This window comes from Perognathus longimembris, chromosome 28 (assembly GCF_023159225.1).
Source record: "Perognathus longimembris pacificus isolate PPM17 chromosome 28, ASM2315922v1, whole genome shotgun sequence".
NCBI classification, from domain to species: domain Eukaryota; kingdom Metazoa; phylum Chordata; class Mammalia; order Rodentia; family Heteromyidae; genus Perognathus; species Perognathus longimembris.
The window spans coordinates 79955858-79979278 of record NC_063188.1 but is presented as its reverse complement, the minus strand read 5'-3'; the positions used below and the strand labels follow the sequence as shown (position 1 = coordinate 79979278).

At 40.7% G+C, this 23421-nt stretch overlaps 1 long non-coding RNA gene across 1 annotated transcript in view; it reads left to right on the top strand.

The window, feature by feature from the left end:
• The window catches only part of LOC125343679, a 44355-nt gene extending 27286 nt beyond the window's left edge, over positions 1 to 17069 (top strand). The window contains exon 4 of the long non-coding RNA XR_007209364.1: positions 16739 to 17069. This is a non-coding gene — a long non-coding RNA (uncharacterized LOC125343679). The remainder of the gene's footprint in view (positions 1 to 16738) is intronic.
• Positions 17070 to 23421: the final 6352 nt, after the last annotated feature.

The window sequence follows — 23421 nt, the reverse complement described above, 5'->3', positions numbered from 1 at the left end:
AGAGGCTGCTGGCCTGGGGCACAAAGGCCCTAAGGGCTCCCGAGGTCTCCCCTGGATGTAATGGGGTGGTCCACATTGCCTGCTGGCTGTTCACATCCTTGCCTAGTCCGCTCATCTGTTCCTCAGGTGGTGCTTGGAAGTCGACATCAGGTAGAGAAAATGGGATAAGCGCCTCTTTGAGAGCGTGTTTTTATTTACTTATTTATTCATTCATTCATTTATGTTTTGTCATTCGTGCCTCTGTGCCTCTTCAACTCACACCTGGGCATTTACTCCAGGCTAGTGCTGTACTACTTTGATCCACAGCCCCACCTCCGACTTTCTGATGGTAAATTGGAGAAAAGACTATTATAGATTTTTTTTCCTTTCCTGGGCTGGATTTGAATAGCAACTTTCAGATCTCTGCCTTCTGAGTAGGTGGATTACAGGCATGAGACACTGGATCCTGGATTTGGAAACTGGTATTAAGTGGTTATTTCTTTGCTCCGTGGTTCTGGGTCAAGTGATCTGGTTCATCCTCTAAGTATGCCCTTATTCCACCAGTTGAACAAAGTAACTATCTTGTGTGATACCTTGATCCAATGCTAACAAATCCTCAAGGAAATATTATCCCAGGCTGCTTGGGGCCACGGTGTCTTGCATCTAATTTAAGATTAATGCCGCCTGAAAAGAGGAGCTCAATTCTTCCACCCGGTTATAGCCTTCAAACAAAATGAAATTTTCTTTACTTTCTTTTCTTTTATTGTTTACTGCATATGTTTAAATATATATCCATATATATATTATTGTCAAGAAATAAAAATCTCTTATCAGAACAGGGAATAAAATAATAGAATCCTATCAAGAAACCATGAGTAATCAACTTGCTATTTGAATTTAAATATTGTTTTTCCTCGTTTTCTGTTTTTCTTTTTTTTTGAACCCTGGATCTTGAACTAATGATATGAGTGCTGTCCCTGAGTTTCTTTGGCTCAAATCTAGCTTTTTCTGAGCATTTCTTTGGTTGGAAAGATCTCACTGTTTTTCCTGCCCAGGCTGGCTTTGAATGGTGATCCTCAGATATCATGCTCCTAAGAAGCTATGATTATAGACATGAACCCCAAGGTCCAGCTTTTCTTTCTTTTATGAAACAAGTTCTCATTCAACCCAGGTGGGCCCTCACCTCTCCATGCTTTGTCCTTGTCCTTCCTGTCTTTAGAATTAACAGCTATGTACTCACGCATTCATCATATGTTTGAATATTTCTCAGGTGGCATCATGGCTTTATGATTCCTTAGCTCCTATGTGTTTTGAGCCTGCTCTTGGGCATTGTTGGGCTTATTCATGCCATCATAGCCACCCTTGTGGTAAAGATCCTTAGGACTGTGGTTTGAGGCCATCCAAAGAAATTAGCTTTTCAGATCTTATCTCAGTCTGAAGTGTCACAATGTAGAGCTGCATATAAAGGCATTATCTGTATGCTCACCTGGAAAAATTAGAGTCAATTGGGAAAAAAACATGAATAGCAGATAACTGGATACCTGATTTTAGTCATAGAGTGCCTATTTCTGAGTTTGTTCCTTGTTATTGTCCAAATGAAAAGGTGTCAAGAGGAAGCAACAGTGTTTTCTTTTGCTGGAATCATTTCTTCTACTTTCTCATTCCTTGGGATATTTTTAAGATAATTTCTTTGGTTTTCTTTTGCTATGGGATTTTTGTTGTCTTGTGTTATTTGAGCTTCAAGATCACAAGCTCTTCAGCTCCCAGTGTAAGATGTGCAGGATATAAAATGAAAGGGAATTCCAACTACCAAGGTGGCTGAGATCTGAAGAATTGAGTTTCAAAGACAGCCCAGGCAGAACAGTGTGTGAGACTCCACCTCCCATAGCCAGTGAAAAAGGTAGGCTGACCAAGGCACCAGTGAGTCATGGATTTAATCATAACTACTCAGGAGACTGACATGGGAGGATCCTGATTGAAAGCCAGAGTGGCTTCAAATGTCTTAGAGTCTCTTATTTACAATTAACCAACAATTAGGAGGAACTGGAGTTGTGATTCATGTTATAAATGCCTAATGGTGAGCAGAAAATCTCAGCAATAGTACACAGGCTTTGTTTCCTAACTCTAGGATACACACACACACACACACACACACACACACACACTCACACTCACAGAGCACCACACACTGGCACACAGACACAATGACAGTAATGGTAGAGCATATTATGGGCAAGTGTGAGGATGATTCCAGTATTGACAAGAATATTTATAACTTTGGTCAACAGTTGGTTTGTTTTAATTTTCCTCTACGGACCTCTTGTAATAATTAATTTATTCTTCTTTTGCTAAATGATATAATAATTTCAAGCCACATAACTGTCACAATTATACTATTCATTATTTTGGTATTTTAGGTGGCATTGTGGTTGAAATTAATGGCCTTGCTCTTACTTTGTTGCCGTTTTACTACTGAAGGCATTCCCCCAATCATTTTTTCTTTGTTTTCAGACTGGATGTCCTATTTTTGTCCAGGGCTAGCCTGGATTGCCAACCTCCTATGTATGGCTTGTCATTGTAGCTGGCATGTGTACCACTACACCTAGCCTTGATAAATGTTTTTTATTTTCCTGTTTTGTGACTGCTGGCTTCAGACTGTAGTTCTCCCAATGTTTGCTTCCTGGGTAATTAGGATTACTAATTTGAGCCAACAAAGATGTCCAGCTTTTTGGTTTCTGTTATTTTGCTAGCACTGGGGCTTGAACTCAGGGCCTGGTTCCTGCCATAGAGTTTGTTACTGAAGGCTTGTTCTCTACTAGTTTGAGCAACAGCTTGTGCTCTCCCTCCCCCCTCTCTCTCTCCCTCCCTCTCTCTCCTTCTGTCTCTCTCTCATGATTGGAGACAAAAGTCTCACAGGCTTAACTGCTCTTGGTGCATTAGAACCATGGACATTAGACCTCAGTTCCTTCTATATTGTAGTATATTATGTTATGTTATTATAATGTTTAGTCAAGATTATACCTATGAGTCATGGGCCCTTGGCTTTCACAAGGCTTTTTCAGATATAGCAATGTCCAAAACCACAAAGTTCATGAAGAAATAGAAAAACTATTTTCAAACTGGTCATCAGTAACTCAAGCCTAACATTCTACCAATTCAGGAGATTGAGATCTGATGATCACCATTCAATGCTACCGTGGAAGGAAATTCCATGAGTCTGTTATTTCTAATTATCTACCACAAATCTGTAAATAGCACTATAGATCAATATGATAGAGCCTAGGCTTGAGCACAAATGCTCAGGAACAGTGCCCCGGCCCTGATTTCAATCAAGCCCCGGGCCAGCACACACACAGACAGGCAGATATATTCACACAGATACAGACACAGACACAGACACACAGACATACACACACACACACACACACACACACACACACACACACTGAGAGAGAGAGAGAGGGAGAGAGAGAGAGACATTTTCAGGTAGCAACAGTTTCCACTATTGATTTTCTTTCTTCTAACTCTGAAAAATTGCATTCGCAACTGCAACACATAATCAATCTTCCTATTCCTTAATGACTTGCCATAGGATCTATTTTGTCCTGTGGAGATAGGCAGATTCAGAGAGTCAAGAGACCAAGGATCCTCAATGAATGTAGATCTAGAATAGGCATTGGTAAGACAAACAGAATAAGTAGGGTATACACATGTATGTTGGTGGTGGCTGCTTTCTAGCCTGAAGCCCTGATGTTGGATACCTATCTGAGGGGCATTGTAAACTAAACAGATTATAATTTTTTGTGGGAATTCCTTATAGTTGCTTAGGTGGTATCCAATGTTCCTATCTTTTTCATTATAGACTCAAATTTTCAAGGAGGTCTCCTTCTAGCCTCCCATGAAGTGAGGATAGCCATTTGACCCAACTCTGGCAAAGAAGATGTGAGACTCTCCTCATACTGGAATTGAAGAGAGTTACTGTTTTCTAGTTGAAATTGGACACACATGGCAGGCATTTGGCTCTTGATCCACATCACAGTTAGTAGTGGGCAGAGAGCTACCTTAGCAGCATGAAGAGAACAAAAGTGTAAGAGAGCAGAACAGGAAGATAAGAGGAGCCTTGCACTTTTAAGGTGATGCAGAGATTGCACTGTAGAACGACCAGCATGTTGCTCCTTTTCTGGCTTCCTCCCCTTCACTGTTCAGCTTAAGCTCATCATTCAGTGTCCCTAGAGTACTAGAGGACCTTTCTGCAGGTTAATATTTACATTAAACCAGCCTAGTTGACTCAAGGGGTGTATGTTTGCTTGAAGGCAAGTGGAGTTGGGGATAGAAGTGTTGCTATTGGTCTATAGCATGTTTGTGCCGTTTGGAAAAGTGTGACACAGAAATCAAACGATTGAGGCAATCCAGGATGACTCACACCTGCTATCCTACCTACTCATTGGGCTGAGATTTGAAAGATTGTGGTTTGAAGCCAGCCAGGTGAAAATGTCCAGTACAGTCTGTCTCTGATTAACAAGCAAAAGGTCAGGCTGATGTTGTGGCTCAAATGGTAGAGCTGTAGCTGAACAAGGATGACACTGTGAAAGTAATAGGATCTCAGAGTTGAAACTCTCCTTTAGGCACACACACACACACACACACACACACACACACACACACAATCATACACAAGCAAAGAAACACATGTGCCTGAGTGCGCATTCATTCACAACAAAATGCAGCAGCAAAACAAAAAAACGATTTCAGAACTAGTGAATTGCTAACAGGGCAGCTAGTGGTTTGTGCTCTATTTTATAACATGTTAACAATGTCTTTGGAGGAGACAGACCTCCTACAGATAAGGACACTGGACAATGTTTCCTGGTGGAACACTTCGCAGGTGGTTTGTCAGTCAAACTCAGATGTGATGCTTCCCAAATCCACTGTTGGTGATTGCATCTCTCCTGACTAGCCCTGGGGGATGGGCAGAATATGGAGCTTTGGACAGGACATGGAAAAGGAATCCCAGATATAAAATTGCAGAGAAACATAGACCAGAATTCATGGATTACATCACACCTCACAGTCACCAGGCCAAATGGCTAAAAGAGAAGTTTGTATTCTTCAACAAAGTAAGTATTCATTGACAACTCAGAGTCCTGTGGCAGTCTCAGAGGAACATGCTCTTCAGGGGGAAAGTACAAGGTATGTGCTTGCTGTTAAGGCAGCTTGGCTTCCTCCTTCCTGTCTTTTTCTTTACACCTTTGTCCTCCATCTTCTCTTTTCTCTCCCATATCCATTGTCTTCTCTTCCTTGCCCTCTCCTTTCATTTTTTTCTGTCTTTCTTTCTCTTCTCTTTCTGCAACTTCTATCCTCTGCTTTTCTTCGTTCTCCTGGCTTTTGGATTTCCTCTTACTTTGCCTTGGTCATTTCCTCCACTCCTTCTTTTTCCTATTTCTCAACCTTCTTCTCACCACTCTTTCTCTTTCTTAGGTGAAAATCGCGGTCTTCCACATGATAAGATTTTAGTTTCTCATTAAGCCAACCAAGCTTCCTATTCCACATTTTTGTATTTTTCTTTGGGCCAATGAGCTCAGGGCCCCAACCCTATCCTTCCCCCCTCCCCCTACACTGCTACTGCTCTGTTTTTTTAGCCACAGCTCCAATTTCCAATATTTGGTTGTTAATTGACCATCTGTGCTTCATGGATGTTCCAGTCACAGTGGGCTTTGAACTAAAATTCCTAGATCGCAGGCTCCTGAGGAGGTTGGATTAAAAGAGTGAGCAACCAGCATACAAAATTTTTCACAAGTTTGATCTTTCAGAAACTGATGCAGAAACTGATGAGGTAAGGGACACTGGGAGGGGAAAAACAGGGAGAGGATGAGGGAGGGGATGACATAGTTAAGAGGAAATGTACTAATTACCCGATCATGTATTTGTGACCCCTCTGTATATCACCTTTACAATAAAAAGCACTCTCCTCAAGTAAAACAGTTAAAAGTAATGAATGCTCATAGTTTCAAAATAGAGTGCATATTTTCTTGATTGCTCAGAATTCAATAATGCAGTTAGGGACGTATTTAGTGTTTATAAAGCTTGTCAGATGCACATATTATTGATTTCCTAAATTAGTGATTATTGTGAATGCTTCTAAAACATTTGATGTGAAACTTTGTTGTTTAAAAGAAACTTAGATATACATATAGGCCACATGTTTATATCTGTGGTATGGGACATATTAAACCTCAGTACCACAGTTTTAAATAAGCCCTGGAAGGAAAGTCCCTGTCAAACTTAGGTCCAAATATCCAGCAGAAGGCCAGAAGTGAAGTTGTGGTTGAAGTGGTAGAAGACTACCCTTGATCAAAAAGCTCAGAGACTACACCTAGGTACTGTATTTAAACACTATTATCAGCATACACCAAAGACACCTAGAGGGACAAATGCATAAAGACAAAAGTAGTATAGGGCTGGGAATAGGGCCTAGTGGTAGAGTGCTTGCCTTGTATTCATGAAGCACCGGGTTTGATTCCTTAGCACCACATGTACAGAAAAAGCCAGAAATGGCACTGTGGCTCAAGTGGTAGAGTGCTAGCAGTGAGCAAAAAGAAGCCAGAGCACTGACAAACCAAATTAAACAAAACAACAAACAAACAAACAACATCTCCCCAAAACCTGATGAAAAGCAGTGTAGGTAGGCTGGGATTATATACCCTGATGAGAACTGGGAGGACAGGGTAAAGGAGGGATTTGAGAATGTGGAGGTAGCTATAAAGACTGAACATGAAAGAAGTAGAAAAGTTGAATAGATCATAAAACTTTCTAGATGGGGAGTCACTGCTTTCAGTATCACATAAACTCAAATTGTAGAGGGTGTTTAGAAGGACAAGGGTAATTCACACAGTAAAAATGCCCTAGGGAACAAATATACACCTGTCAACCTCATGCCATATTCTAAATCCTGTAATCCTGGACCCTCAGGATAATGAGACCTGGATATAGAGTTTAGAGCCCATTGGGAGAAAAAAAGTCTGAAAGCTTTCATACTAATTACCCATCTACTAGCAGGACATGGAGCTGAGCATTGGTGATCATAGCTACTAAGAAGGCTGAGATTTGAGGATCTCAGTTCAAAGCCAGCTCAGGCAGGAAAGTCCATGAGACTCTTATCTGCAATAGACTACTCAGAAAAATATTGAAGTAGTGATGTGAAACAAATAGAAAAGCAATACTCTTGAGCACAAAGAGGCTCAGGCACAGAAGCCAGGCTCTGAGTTCTAGGTCAAGGACAAGCAGAAAACAAGCAAGACTCGGAGGTGTGACTCAGTTGGAAAAGCACCAGTTATCAGTCATAAAGCCAGTCAAGTGTGATACACTGAGTACTTATACAGCTACCAGGCACTGGTTTATAACACCTAACAAGTACACCTGAATGCATTGACGAGATTCAGAAGCCTCCTTCTGAAGTATAGGTGGAGTGGAAGAAGGTTTGATTCTGGACCTTGGAGACCAAACAGTATAGGATGAACTTCTCCATTTTAATGAGATATCTGGGTGCAGATGTCTCCTGCCTCAAATCCTAGCTACTCAGGAGCCTGAGATCTAAGTATCCCAATTCCTAGCCATTCCATAGTGGGCTGTCCACAAGACACTTACCTCCACTTAATCTCCAAAAGACTAGAAGTAGAGCTGTGATTCAAATGGTAGTGCACTAGCCTGGAGCAAAATAGCTCAGGAACAGAAACCAAGCCTGGTTTCAAGCCCCATTACTGGCACAAAACAAACAAAAACACCAACACACACTTTTTGTGTACATATATACCCTTCTCTTTCCTTAAGGGAAGCACTAATCTTCCCCTTTCTGTGTCAATCAAACTGTAGACACCAAGAATTTTCCAATAAGAAATCATTTTATCCTAGTGCTCTGAGTTCTGTTCTTTACAGCACTCCAAATGGTCACAATGTACCTTTATTTTCAGAAATAAAATAAATCCATGTATTTTACAAAAACAACATTTCGTCACTTTCAAACCTTTTCCCTTATGGGCTATGGTAGGGAAAATTTAGATAAAAATTTTCTGAGCATAAACAATTCTTGTTTTAAATATGGATGAACAATATTCTTTCAAAGAAAAATATGACTATTTTATGCAAAGGAAACCAGGTAGTGGAAATCTCTTAAAACATATTATGTTTTCGTTTAGCAGTATTGGGAAGCATGTGGAATTTTAAGCAAGTTTTCAACAAATACATCCTCATACCAACCACAAAAAAAGGATTTTTTGACACATATTTATTAGTACGTATTAATTGTAGGGAGTATGTGTTTTCTTTAAAAAAAAAGATGCCTGTTCGTTCTTGTGCTCGCTCAGGTGCATGCATGCACATGTGTATCTCTGTATGTGTGTGGACTGGAACTTGAGCCCAGGGCCTGGGAACTTTCCCTTACTTTTTTTCTTTCTTTAATTTTTATTGTCAAGGTGATGTACAGGGGGGTTATAGTTACATACATAAAGTAGTAAGTACATGGCTTGTCAATCTTTCTACCTCCTCCCTCATTTTTCTCCCTCTTCCCTTCTCCCCAATTCTGCCCGTCACGTACAGTTAGTTTACAGCATTTTGCCTTGTTGACATTCTACTGCTTGAAGTAACAGCTCCAGGTGAGGCTTTGTATTCATTAATTGGAGATATGAATAGCATGACTTTTTCTGCCCTGGCTGGTTTAAATCCTTAGTCCTCACAATAGCTTGGATTATAGGTATTGGTGATCAGTGTCTGGAAATAGGCGTTATTTTTTTTTGTCTTCAATCTCTCTAGGTCTCTTTCAGTTTTGTCACACACACACACACACACACACACACACACACACACAGAGCAAATAGCTCATTTCCTCTTAGCAGAAGACAGACTAAACCATTTCATTCTGCTTTTGACATTCAAAGAAGGCCAAATAACCTAACTGTGGAATATTGGATAGGCATTGCTGGCTCATGCCTAGCTTCTTAGCTTCTAGCTTCTAGCTTCTTAGCTTCTTAGCTTCTAGCTTCTTAGGAGACAGGGATCTGAGGATGGCGATTTGAAGCCAGCCTGAGCAGGAAAGTTTATGAGACCCTTATCTCCAATAAAACATCCCCTATAGAAAAATATCTGGAAGTGGAGTGGTGATTCACATGGCAGAGTGATAGCCTTGAGACAAAGAAGCTCAGGGACAAGGTCTGTGTTCTGAGTTCAAGTCCCAGGACTGACACAAAGAAAATGGTCAAATTTTGGCACATATTAGACTGAATGTCGTATAGCTGTGCTCTTCAAAAATTAATATTATGACATTTTTATTATAACATTTATTGCAAGTTATATTTATAAACCCTATAATCTTATGAAAGCTACACATATATACATGGATGCATAATCCAAATAGCTATTCTATATTTTAAAAGAATGCAGAAGGATTTTAAGCATGTGTATCTTCTTAAAAACTCTAAGTATTCATTGCTAATATTCATTAATTCAAAATGTATTCAGAAATATCACACAATCTGATTTTATTGACAATTAAAACGACAGAAACAAACATAATTTCATGATTTAGATTAAAAAATCTATTGAACATCCAGAAGATAAATGAGTAATTTTAAAGACAACTCACCTTTGGGTTTATCTCAATTTAACTAGAATACAAAATTTTAGGCTTTGGTTAAGACATATTAATGTAGTGAACAAACTGGATTTCAGTATCTCTCTTACATGTTCTATTTCTGCATTTGCTAAGATCATAGAAATAAATTAAGAAATAAATGTATAGTTTTACAAAAAAAGTATTTTAGTTTGCTAAGCAAAATTACAGTTTCATTTTAGCTGGGATTAGTGATGTTCAATAATACAATGAGGACAGGAAGGCATATACTTAACTTTGTTTAACTTAGAGAAAAGTCAATATCCTCTGGCCACTGTTTGCAAAGATTGCAAGTACACTGTGATCAAAACCACACCAAACCTGTCAGCAATGTTTATTTGCACCTTATGAAATCAAATTGACTTTATAGAACAGAGTAGTTTTCTAAAAGTAATAGTGCAGTTGTAGCAGTGAGCTCAGTGAAGCTACTCAAAGTCAAAAGTCTAACAAAAGCTGATTTCTGTACCTGGATCCACAGTTCAATATAAAAGTTACATGTTCACTTGGAAATAAACCCAGGGCAATTTATCCATGAAAATACAAGAGAACATGTCAAATACCCATTCTAAATAGAAGTTTTACAAATGGCCAATTTTGGTATTACTTTTGTTGAAACAGAATTGTAAATTCCTTTAAAAAAAATCAGTCTCTGATAACTGTTTTCCCTATTAGCTGCCATATGGCTATGCCTAGCATGCTCAGTACATGCTCACATGATCTACCAAGTGACACCTTCTGAAGTGATTACTTGGGATGACCTGTTATACAGTTTATTTATTATACTTTTACAAAGTCTATTTATTCAAATAGCCATAAGCCTTCTGAAGTGATCTTTATATAGCTTCATCAACATATGTGTTTGTTGGGGGTCTGGGGATATGGCCTAGTGGCAAGAGTGCTTGCCTCATATACATGAGGGCCTGGGTTCAATTCCCCAGCACCACATATACAGAAAATGACCAGAAGTGGCACTGTGGCTCAAGTGGCAGAGTGCTAGCCTTGAGCAAAATTAAGCCAGGGACAGTGCTCAGGCCCTGAGTCCAAGTCCCAGGACTGGTAAAAACAAACAAAAACAATTATATGTGTTTGTAAAACTCCTTATCAAATGCCTTCTTCTATCTTCTTTCTTTTGAGATAGGGGTCTCACTTTGTTACCCAGGCCAGATATAGATTTCTTGGCTCAAGTGCACACCTGCCTCTTCACAGTATCCACCTACTATTACACCCAGCTTTCAACTGCCTACCAATTCATTTAATGGGGTGAGGTGTGGGTCATGTGATAAAAGTGTCTGTCTGGCACACATGAGGTCCTGAGTTGAATACCCAGTATTGGCCCCCAAAATAAGATTTACAAAGTGTTATGTCAACTCCTTATCTAACACCTAATTATCCATATAGTTAAGAAGCAATGATTGTGTATTCTTGAGAAGAGGGCCTAAGTTTTCACTCTAATTCATTAAGTGGTCAGTTTTCCATCTAAGTGACAAGCAATGAGATATATTCTTAACCAATTATCATGGAGCACTGAGGAAAGCTACTTAATTGAACTTGTTACAGTTGAAAGAACATTTAATTAAGATGTGGCAGTCACTTAGCTTCTCTAAGAATATTATTCTGTGAAGAGCAAGAAAACTTCAAGCTTACTGGAAGAGAGTGCACTAGCTTTACAGATGATTAAAATTACTGATTTTAATGAATTATTGTTTCAATGATTCAGCATTCAACAAGTTACATTAAATACAATTTAATAACTTTGTCATTCATAAAAAGCGATGTGCACAAAAGCCTACTATTAAATTCGGCATATAAAAGTTGAAAAGAGCTGAATACTAACAACTTGGTGTCACTGCTTCAGGCTCTGGGACCTTGTAGAAACTGCCTGCATCTCCACATGCTGTGTCCTTCTTTTCTCCGTAATTATTTAAGTAGAAAGAAACAAAATTAAATTCTGTAACCTGAAATGCTAAAACACACATCTTTAGGACCAAAGCAAATCACAAGCATATTATGGAACAAAATTCAAATACATCACTTACACCATTGTCTTTAAAATGTATTTTAGTTTAGTTTTCTCTGCCCCCCCCAACTAGTGACAACTCTCATTGAGATTCTTTATGCTTTTTCTATGTGTATTTGGAATATTATTCAAATTTACTCATCTTCTCCCTTTTACCCTTTCCCCATTCTTTTCTTCTAAATTGTCTTAGATTCCTGTTGTTTATCCATAGATATATGTAGATATATGTAATGTGTGAACATGTCCCTGAATATGAAACTCTAGATTTTCTATGGAATCTATGCCAATAGTATTTCAACATGTATAAGGCAAACTGAGCTTTTAAAAAAAGGGTATGTTCATGTTGTAAGGTAGTAGTCTTTTTTATGTTGTGCCAGTACTGGGGCTTGAACACAGGGTCTGTGCTCTTGGCTTTCTTACTGAAGTGTGGGGTTCCACCACCAGAGCCACACCTCCACTTCCAGCTTTTTTCTGGCTAAGAGAAGGTACATGTCTTTCAGAGTTGTCTTCCAGCAGTCCCCCAATTGCCTGGCCAATTGATACTCCCCCCAACCACACCCATGCCACTCCCACCCTCTGTGATGTGTACCTCCGCAGAATGAGTTTTGGAGCCTTTCAGAGTGCCACACAGAATTCCACAGCAACCTGCACCGCAGGTCCACTGGAGACTGATAGCCGATCCCCACGGTGCCGCGTGCTTCCCTCCCCCCCCGCCCTTATTCCCCCAATCCTCTACCTATCCCTTAGATCCACCCCGGTCCACTACTGGACCACACATACGAACACACACTCGAACACTCACACACACTCTCATGTGCCCGCGCATATTTCTTGATCTCCTGCCCAGAGTGTCTGTCAATCGGTCAGTTGTGGGCAGTGTTTTGCAGGTGAAAGCAGCAGCAGCAGCAGCAGCAACAACAGCAGAAAAGGCAACATCAGGGGCTCAAGCCAAAGCAAAGGTACCACTGGTCTCTGTGGGCTCCCAAGCTCCACCTCTTCTATCTCCTTCCTTGGCTTCCCCACTCACTCCCCCCCCCCGCCCCCGCCATCACAATCACATCACTCTCTGCTTCCGACCCTGCCCACTGCTGACTGGCTGCACCCCTCCGCTCTAATTCCGTCCACAGGTTGGTTCACTGAGTGCCCTTGTTTGCACACCTACCTACTGCCCACTGCACACCTGCCACCTGCACACAGAAGTAAAATTTACTTCCATCCATGATCTATTTTGAATTAATTTTTGTAATAAACTTCAATATAAATAGCAGTTCACATTTTTGCCTATAGGCATTTGATCTGTTTAATCTTGTTTGAGTATTGAAGGGGAATTCTCATAAACCTGTAGATCAATTTGGGGAGAATTTTTACCTTTACTGTATGGTTTTTTTAATTCGCAAAGAAACTGGATCTAAATTCCATGTATTGAGTCCATCCTAGACTCATTATCAGTTGGGAATTTTCAGCATACACATCCTGTATATATTTTCTTTGGAAGCTATGTATTTCATTCTCTGCAGTGTAATTCTAAGAAGTAAGGGGTGTGTGTGTGTGTGTGTGTGTGTGTGTGTGTCTGTGTGTGTCTGTGTGTGTGTGTCTGTGTGTGTGTGTGTGTGTGTGTGTGTGTGTGTGTGTGTGTGTGTGTGTGTGCTGGTACTGGGGCAAAACCTCAGGGCCAGGCACTGGTCCCTAGTGTAGGGGGAGGAGAGGGCCCTTGAGTTCAGAAGCAGCTCCAGGTCAGCACAGAATGGGAGAGTCTTCTGTTTGGCATACATCATCTGCCTCTGGCCATTCCTACAGCAGAACACTTGAAATGTTGCAGCAGATAATTCTGGGAAGCTGATGAGATAAGGTGGGGTGAGATGGTGCATGGAGATGAGGAAGCCACATCTGATCTTCTCTATAGAAATTCATTCAAGATATTTGAAATGCAAGTTCAATCTCAGCAGGCAATCGGCAGATACAGGCAATCACCAGGGTCTCCAGAATGTCACTGGCTGTGAGGAAACAGGCACATATGGAAGACCCTGGCACCTGAGGGACTCCCTCCCTACATGCACTCTGGGAGGAGGGTGTAGAGTATTTAGCACATCAAAAATGAAAGGCAAGGGTTCTGTCTGGGCTTATTCCTTTACCCAACTGGGTAAGTATAGTTAGCATGGCGTAAGTATGGACTATCTTAAATTAAGAACATAAGCCTCTATTCATAGTTTTCTGAGAGTAATTTTTAAAATCAGATGTTAGTGCTGAATTTTCTATGTATGATATCTTAAAACAGTGTTGATGTATTGATGAAATATTAGCTTTGGAATCAACTTTGCATAGATGGAATACAATCTGTATGCTGATGGTCAAACTGGTTTTTAGGCCTTGACAGATTTTATACTACTCATCTTTGTTGCAGATTTTTGTGTGAAAGTTGATGGAAGTTGGGCTGAAAATGTGGCTTAGTGGCAGTGCATTTGCTTAGCACAGTGAGGCTGTGGGTTGGATTCCTCAGTAGCACATAAATAGAAAAAGCCAGATGTGGTGCTGTGGCTCAAATGGTAGAACTCTAGCCTTGAGCAAGAGAACCTCAGGGACAGTGGCCAGGCACTGAGTTTAAGCCAGATCCAAAAACCATGTTGGTGGAAGATTAAAAATCTGCAGATTTGTCTTTGTCTCCTGTTGCTGTTAGGATATTTCTGCAGTCATAAAATTGTGTGGGAAGTTATGCAAACTAAAAGTAAGATGTCAAAGCCTCTGTGAGCATTCAGGGAATTGAATTTTAAGAGAGGCTCACCATTTGCAGAACTGGTCAGAGTGGCTCATTCTGCATAATTAGTTTGCACAAACGTGGTTCATCCTGGGATAAGAAGTCTCCTGACTCCAAAGCTGTGCACAGATGAGTTGATACAGCAAGCCTGCTAACTATACTTTGAAAAGCCCCATAGCAACACAAATCTCTGGATGGGTATGGAACATAGATTTGGAGAATGTTAGCAGCAAACCTGAGTAGGACTTAAGGACTGTTCAGTGGTTCTCCAGCCATGTGTACAAACAGTGGCTATGCTGTGGTTTCCTATTAGGAGTCTGACAATTTGTAAAATGCTTGGCAGGGGAGTCCACATGACCAATCTCCAATAATGTCTCAGGAATTGAATTTCTAGCAAGCTTCTCTGATGACAACATTTCACTCGTGTTGTTAGGACTTGTTGCTGTAGGAATCACACATCCTATGTGATTCTACTTGGAGAGGCTTCTTGGAAGTCTCATATTAATATTTAGTTATTCCTGCTTTTGAAAATGCAGATTTCTATATTATATGTTTTCTGCCTTTTAATACTTTAACTCTCTGTGCTATTATTCCTCAAGAGAATTTGTTGTAGAGAGGACACACTTTGTTTATTTTCTTTTTTGTATGTCATTGGGCTAGAACTCTGGGCATAGGTGCTGAGTTCTTCAGCTCAAGGTTAGCGCTCTAACGTTTGAGCTACAGTGCCACTTTGGGTTTTCTGGTGGTTAGTTGGAGATAAGTGCCTCAGAGACTTTCCTGCCTGGGCTGCCTTTTAGCCTTGATCCCCAGATCTGAGCCTCCAGAGTAGCTAGGATTGTAGGTGTGAGCCAGCAGCACCTGGTAAAATACTATTTTTAAAAAAAAAATTATAAATTGAGAGCACAGCTCACGTGGAAGAGCATCTGCCCTATAGATGCTTAAAAATGTTTTGTGAATATCTTCTCATGCATTTGTTTTGAACATTTAACTTGAATAGAAATTTTGGGCTTATTCATAGCTTTATGATTCTTAATTTTTGATGGTGCTGGGGTTGAATCCTGACCTTCATGGTTATTTGGCTGGTGCTTTAGCACTTGAGCCACTCTACCAGCCTCACTTTTGGCTAGCTAGTTTGGGAATGGCATCTATAGCACTTTTCTTCCTGGGCTTGCCTCAAAATGAGAGCAGCCAGATCTCAGCCTCATGAGGAGATAAGATTATAGGCATAAGCCACTGAAATCAGGCAAGTCTCATATTTTATTATTTTTTGTGTCCTCCCAGTTTCTCTGTTTCTCACTCCTGTTTTCCTTTTCTTGTTGTATTGCAGAGAGTAGAATATTTGGATCTATTTAATGTTTGGAGTACACTTTGTACACTATACTTCATAGTAATTCTAGTTATGAAGATATATGTATATAATTAATCTTAGTCTACTGTTGTTAATTTTGACTTCTACTAAAGTAGAAGTTACTGTATTTAGGCTTGTTCTTAAATCCTCCTACTCGGGGAGTGTGTGTTGTTTTTGGTGGTGCTGAGATTTGAACTCAGAGTCTGGTGTTCGGTGGATAGTTGTTCTACCCTTTCATTGCCATGTCCAGTACTTGGAATATAAATTTCTCAACTATTTTTTTCTTTATAGAGGGAACCCATTTTAAGCTGGTATTACAACTTTTTCTTCAACAGTTCAAGAGGATTTAAAATTGCACAGAGTAGGTGTGTCTATTATATTTACCCTGCATTTTTCTTTCTAGAATTTCTTGCCACTTACTGGTATAGCTCCTTTTTAATGGAGAATTTATTTTAGATCGTCATTATTGATGCATCTGCTAGTGACAGTTTTATCAATTTTCTGTCATCAGAGAATGTCTTTATTTCCCCACAGTTCCTGAAGGATAAGTTTCATCAACGTGGAATTCAGAGTTGGCAGTCCTTTACATTAGAAAAATGTCCCATTTCCTTCCCCACTTCTGAGTTCAGAAGAGACACGTGCTGTGCTATCATTTAAATCATTGTGTCACTGTAGGTATATTTCTCTGTAAATGTTATAAAGAGTTTTTAATCTTTCCTTTTGTGGGTTTCTTATGGTGTGTCTTGCTATGGATATTTTTGGGGTTTGCTTGGCCTCTTTTGGTCGTGGTTCCAATGAGAATTTAGCTTTTAACACCTTGCCTGTCCTTATCTGATTTGATTTGTTGGTCTATTACTAGAAGCCTGATTGTTGCTGAGGAACACGCCATGGGGATGGATTTCTTTTGGACTTGCAGACGTGGTGATTTAGGAAGAGTCACAATTGACTTGGATTGATGTTCTGTTTTTGTTCTTTTCATAGGATTTACCGTAGAAATTTAACAAAAATCCCCTGGAGACGACTGAAGCTTGAGGCTCGACAGTCACAGTTGCTGCAGAGTCGTGACTGGGAGCATCTGAGGTATTAATAACAGCTCTTCACACCTGCAATTTAAAAATGGCCACCAAGGAAACCATACTACCAAAAAGAATTACGAAGAAGAATGAAAATTCTGAGGAAGCAGAACTTGAGGAATTCGAGGTGGAGAAAATAGTAGACCAGCGTGTATTAGATGGGCAGGTACAATATCTCTTGAAATGGAAGGGCTATTCAGATGCTGATAATACCTGGGAACCAGAAGAGCATTTAAATTGCCCAGCGTTAATGGAAGATTTTCTAACTTCTCAGAAAACTCTTTTATGTAAGAGTGAATATGATGATAGCACATCAGAGAATGAAAGCCATCCTAGTGACTACCTATTTGGCTTTTCGAGGGGGCTTGAGCCTGAACAAATAATTATTGCCTCAAAAAATGATGGAATACTAATGTTCCTCATGAAGTGGAAAAATGTAGACCAACCTGAGTGGGTGCTAGCAAGAGAGGCTAATGTTCAATGTCCTCAAGTTGTAATTGCTTTTTATGAACGGAAACTGCATTGGCATAGACATGAAATGCATTAATTTTTAAATCCATTTATATATACATTCATTAAATATGTATATACATATATAATCTGAGTCTTGGGTTTTGCATTACTGTTGTGAAAAGTAACTACATTCTGATGAAGTAAATTTCATCTGTTCATTTTGAACTTAGTATTGGTGGTGCTCTGGAGATTTCTTTTTGCATAAAATATAATAAAGGATTTCATAGTTGTTTAATCCATCAGGATACAATATTTTCTTCCAGTCTGTATTTCCTCAGAATTAAAGACCAGAGATTTAAAATGTTAGACAGATTTTTTTAGTCATTACTTAATCATAACAACTTTGTTTAAATGCTATTTTGAAAGGCCATCCCAATTTCTTTTTGTATATTGTATGTGTGTGCACATAAAACATGTTAACATTTTTTGGAGATTTTGTATATTTGGAGGTACTGGACATCACACCATATTTCAGTCAAATGATCTATATCACTCTATATCACCCTGATCCTTGTTTTGCTTTTGAGCCTGGGTCCCTGGGTAGCTCATGCTGGCATCAAGCTGGCCTCAAACCTTAAGTCATCCTGCCTCTGCCCTAGAAATGGAAATGCAATCGGTTCTTAGAAGATTTATGTGAAAGGAATATATTTTACCACCAATAACTTCACCACCAAATTATAAAAACAAATTATAAACAAATTATAAAAAATCTTGATACCCTTTAATCAGCAAAGCGAAACAATGTAAACATTGAAAAGATTATGTAGTCAGCCATTAACAGAATACTAGAATGTGTATAACGAAATGTCATGAATTTTAGTGTATGGAAGACTCAGCCTGTGGAAAAGGAATCAGCTACTTAGAGAGTTTTTACTATTTCAGGCCTGCTGTCCTACAGGAGTTAACAAAATTTTACACAAACTGACTTGCATGCTTTGGCATTACCCCAATTCATTTCTTACGTGTAGGCTGAATGTTTCAAAGCATTGATTTGCTGGTTCTACTAAAGCCAGAGAAATAACTTTGAGCTAATCAGAATGCTTTCTCACTGTATATTCTTTACTTAATTTTAAATAATGCTGAAGACTGGTCAATAAAGAGTTTTCTGTTTCTTACAAAATTAAAGAGTCAGATGTGTTGTCACATACCTGTTATCTTAGCCACTTGGGAAGCTGAGATCAGAGGACTGAATTAGGAAATCCCTCAGACACTTATCTATAATTCGCTACTCAAAAAAGAAGCCAGAAGTATAGCTGTGACTCAAGTGGTAGAGATCTACCTTGATCAGAAATGCATAAGATGAAGCAAAGTGAAATTAACTCCATGTTATGGAAACGACTGTTCTATCACTGTTGTAATTACTATCAACATGCATGTGAAGCCGTAGCTTCCATTGTTGATGATCCTCTTGTATCCCCTTCCTGTGGTTGTACCGGCACTATCACTCTATCTTATTTGAGTACATTGGAAACTGTATATACTGGTATTAGAACTAGCAAAGTGAAAGGGAATATCAAAATTGAGAGAAAAAGGATAAAACGACAAATTACTCCAAAAGCAATACTTGCAAAACCGTTTGGTGTAAACCAACTGAACAACTCCTGGGGGAAGAAGGAAATGGGGAGGGAGGAATGAGGGAAGAGGTAACAAACAGTAAAAGAAATGTACCCAAGGCCTAAGGTATGAAACTGTAACCTTGCTGTATATCACTTTTTTTTGTTTCAACTCTTCTTTTTTTTCAAATTTTTATTATCAAACTGATGTACAGAGATGTTACAGTTTCATACGTTAGGCATTGGATACATTACTTGTACTGTTTGTTACCTCGTCCCTCATACCCCCCTCTCTCCTCCCCCTTTCCCTTTCCCCCCATGAGGTGTTCAGTTCACTTAGACCAAAACAGTTTTGCAAGTATTGCTTTTGTAGTTGTTTTTCTTTTTTTACCCTGTGACTCTCAATTTTGGTATTCCCTTTCAATTTCCTAGTTCTAATACCAGTATACATGGTTTCCAATATACTCAGATAAGATTACAGAGATAGTGTAGGTACAACCACAGGAAGGTGATACAAGAACATCATCAGTAATAGAAGCTACAGATACACATGGGACGTTGAAAGTAGTTACAACTGTGATATAACAATCGTTTCCATAACATGGAGTTCATTTCACTTAGCATCATCTTATGTGTTCATAAGGGTATAGCTATTGGGCTCTTGTGATGCTCTGCTATGACTTGCCTAAACTCTACTAATTATTCCCAATAAGGGAGACCATAGAGTCCATGTTTCTTTGGGTCTAGCTCACTTCACTTAGTATGTATATCACTTTGACAATAAATAAGAAAATAAATAAATAAATAAAATTTTAAAAAGAAATGCTCTGGGAGAGTGCTCATGCCTTGACATCAAGTCTCAAGACTAGCATTCATAGAAAAATAATTAAGGAGTATCTGTCCCTATGCTCTGCGCTGATGGCATTCTTTTACTCTGCTTCGAAGGAGGAGGGGCACAAGTAGCCCCTGGTAGACTGTACGGAAGTTCTGGTTTGTCCTGTGATTCTTCTCCTGTGATTCTTAATAAAATTCTGACGGCTCCAAAGAGAAAACCATAGTCAGTTCTCCCTGTCTTCCTTTCTGTAACTGGCCCCTCACCCTCATTGGTAAGATGCCGGCAGGGATTGCTGCTGGTTGACTACTTGAATCTTAGGGCAGGCATCCAAACCTTGTGTAAGGACAGGACAATAGGGAGTTGTTTTACCTGCCACTTACATGGTCTGCAGATGCCAACTTGGAGTGCTAGACGTCCTAGCTGCTCACAAGCTCTGAGTTGGCAGCAGGATGTAGCCTCCTAGCTGTGTGCCAGAAGCAGGATCTAGAAATTCAATCCAGCTGCCAGCAGGTAGAGAGGAAGGGGAAGACCACAGCATGTTTGGGAGGCAAAAGCAAGTTCCAACTTTGGCTACCAGCTTCTGCTGGTTCAGGCTTAATTAAGCAATGCCAATTCTTCTGTTTATCTAACAGTGACAGCAGTTGTGAAAAATATCTCTGCCTTTCCTGCCTTGTCCTTTTGGGGTTCCCATTCCAGTTGAGATAATGCCATCAGCCAGTGAGGGAGGAAAATATGAGTCCAGACCAGTTGGTGCCTCAGCACTCCCTGCTGAATCTCAGCTAATGCAGCCTGAGAGGAACAATGTAGGTCCTCCATCAGGCTGCAGCGTCCAAATAGGGATAGATGATATATCCAGAACTAATCTGTGCGGACACAGTGGCATATTCAGTATGGATTGTGTGTGTAGTGGTGTTTCATGTGAATGTGGTGCCAACTTCTTATCCTAGTTAGTCACGTGGCCTAGGTGTGTGTGTGTGTGTGTGTGTGTGTGTGTGTTTATGTGAGTGTGAATGTGTGTGTGTGTGGAAAGAGAGAGAGAGGTTGAAAGAGAGAGACAGAGTGTTTGGGGTATGGCTAGGCAAATTCATGATCTGGACTCAGTCTTTCTAAAAAACGTGGTTTTTTGTGCTGGTTATGTTGCCCATGTTACAACACCAGCCTCTCATAGGAAGACATCAAAGCGAAGAGGGCAAATCCCTGTATCTGTGTCCTCAGACCAGAGCAGCACACATACAGCAGCTAGGCATGGTGCTGCAAGTCTTGCTCAAAAGCACAAGGCAGCTGAAGGATAATTGTGAGCCATTATGGAAACCCTAAGGTAACATAGAAGACAGCAGGGGTTTGCATCCACTACTACAGTGCTGGGTTGTGAGTACACACCTGAACATCTCTCAGCCCCTGTACAACCCCACATTTCTCCACCTCCTCCTGTGTGAGATTGGTCCCTCACTGTGCATGGTAGAATGAATGTCAGAAGTTGGAGCTGGGGGAATGTACTCCTATCCGGGTGTCTGGATGGTCCACAGGGTCATGAGTACCTGTGAATATGCATGGGGTTGTAACCCCAGCTGGCATAGTGCACAGGCACTGGTGGGGATGCTAAAGGCCCTTTTGGTCATCCTGGTGGCCGCGGGCAGTGCCAGTGCTGAGGAAATTGCCGCCTGGCTGTTTGCCGCCCATGGGCTCCACAGGTCTGACCTTCAGTGGGTCTTTGAGTAAGCAGGCAGGGAGAGAACAGGGTGACAAGTGGTTCTTTGGGAGCAGGGTTACAGTGGTGAGGGTGACTCCATACTAGTCCTGCAGGGCAGGCCTTGGGGTTTCTCTCAGGGGATCCCCGGATGCCAGCAGTAGGGATAAAAAAGTCTCAGCCCTCAGCCTGTTGCCATTGGTGAGAGGCTACCTCTTGGATGGAGCTGTTGGGCACTGGAAGGGAAAGGATGTCCCTAGGCCATGTAGGGACCCTGGGCCACCTCAGCTTATGCACCTGAGAGGAAGGAAGGTGCATGTGTGGGTCTGGGTATAGAGACATTGCGTGGTCACTGGTTCTCCAATGTCGTAATGCACAGACGCTGCTGGGGGCAAAAGGCTCTAAGGGCTCCCGACATCTCCCCTGGCTGTACTGGTGGGGTCCACATAGCCTGCTGGCTGTTTGCCTCTTGCAGAGTCCACTGGCCTGATCTTCAGGTTGCCCTTGGAAGTAGCCATCAGGCAGGGGAGATGAGAGGACAAGTGCTTCTTGAGAGTGGGTTTTAAGTGCTAATAGTGGTTAATTCTAACATTGGGCAACCAGGGTCATGTAATCTGGGGTCTTTTCTGGGTATCTACTAACACCAATAGTTGGGCAGACTAAGTCTGCACTTCCTGCCTGGTCCAATTGACAATCCCACATGCTCTTATTTGGTGTCATAGGAGGAAGAAATTATGTGTGCTGGTATTGGGACACCCTTCTGAAATGCAGGTTATGTCTCTGAGAGAGGGAACATAATGCTCCACTTGCCTGCAGCTTCCAGAATATTCTGAACTCTCTATCTCTACTTATTTTGTGTGTCAAGCTGGCTTATGTTTCAGTAGGGCCTGTGGTGATAAAATGATGCTCTGGCTGCTCTGATGGCTTGTTACTTTTGTGTTAGCTGCTCAAGGAGCAAATGTGGTGGTTGGTGCATCTCTGATGGTAGATCTGCCTGGCAAAATTTATCACAACTTTAGTTTTCCAAACAAAAACAAATCAACTATTGTATGTGCTAGTGGCACATCACAACTGACAGATTTCCCCTCCCATATAACCATGAGAAAAACAAGTGAAATTGGGTGAATCCCTGAATCCACAATCCAGTGCCAGCACACACCCAATATGGCCTGGTGTACTGCTTCTCTTGAAATCCAGGAAGCCCTGTGTTCTGCTTGCTCCAAGGCAGAAATACAAGACCTTGCTTAAACTCTGTCCAAACATTAAAGTCCTGGGGATGTATCCTCACTAGTATAGTTCTCGGTTGGTACAAAGCTGAATATACCTCTTTCCTCTGTTTCAAAAAAACCAAAACAAAACAAAACAGAAATCCTCCTAAACAAACAAACCAACCTCACACCAGAAACCAAAAACTCATTCCTACCTGTGCTGTTTTGTGTTCCTTCATTCTAATTGGTAAGCTGAGAAGTAGGAATTCTGACTCACAAACTATTGGAAAGTTTTGAGTTGTAAATTCATTGCAGTGTGAGGAAGGTAAGTGGTAGGGGAATGGGGTTGAGGGTACAGATAAGGCTGGAGAGCCTCCTCCTGCAGAGTCTCCTGATGTCTGCTGAGGGCGCTAGTGGTCCTCACCAATCACCAGGTCCTGGCATTAACAAGGCAGGAGAATTTGCCATCTAGCTGTTTGCAGTATAACATGTCTACCAGTTTGATCAACAGATTGGTTTGTTGATGGTGCCACCAAGAAGAGAAGAGTGGAATAAGTGCTTTATGGAGAACAGGATTAAGAGATAACTGTGGCTTCCTTGATCTGCTGTGGGGTACTGGGGTCTGGCAAACAGTATTACTCTCCGGGTTTTTACTGATTGCAGCATTCAGGCAGAATACATCTCCTCCTTCAGTCTGGTGAATTTAGGGCTCCAGTTTCGTCATGCATGATGGCGCTAGGCAGCGCACGAGGAAAGTATGGCCCCGGGTTTCTTGACATCACTGGCTTATTTCCT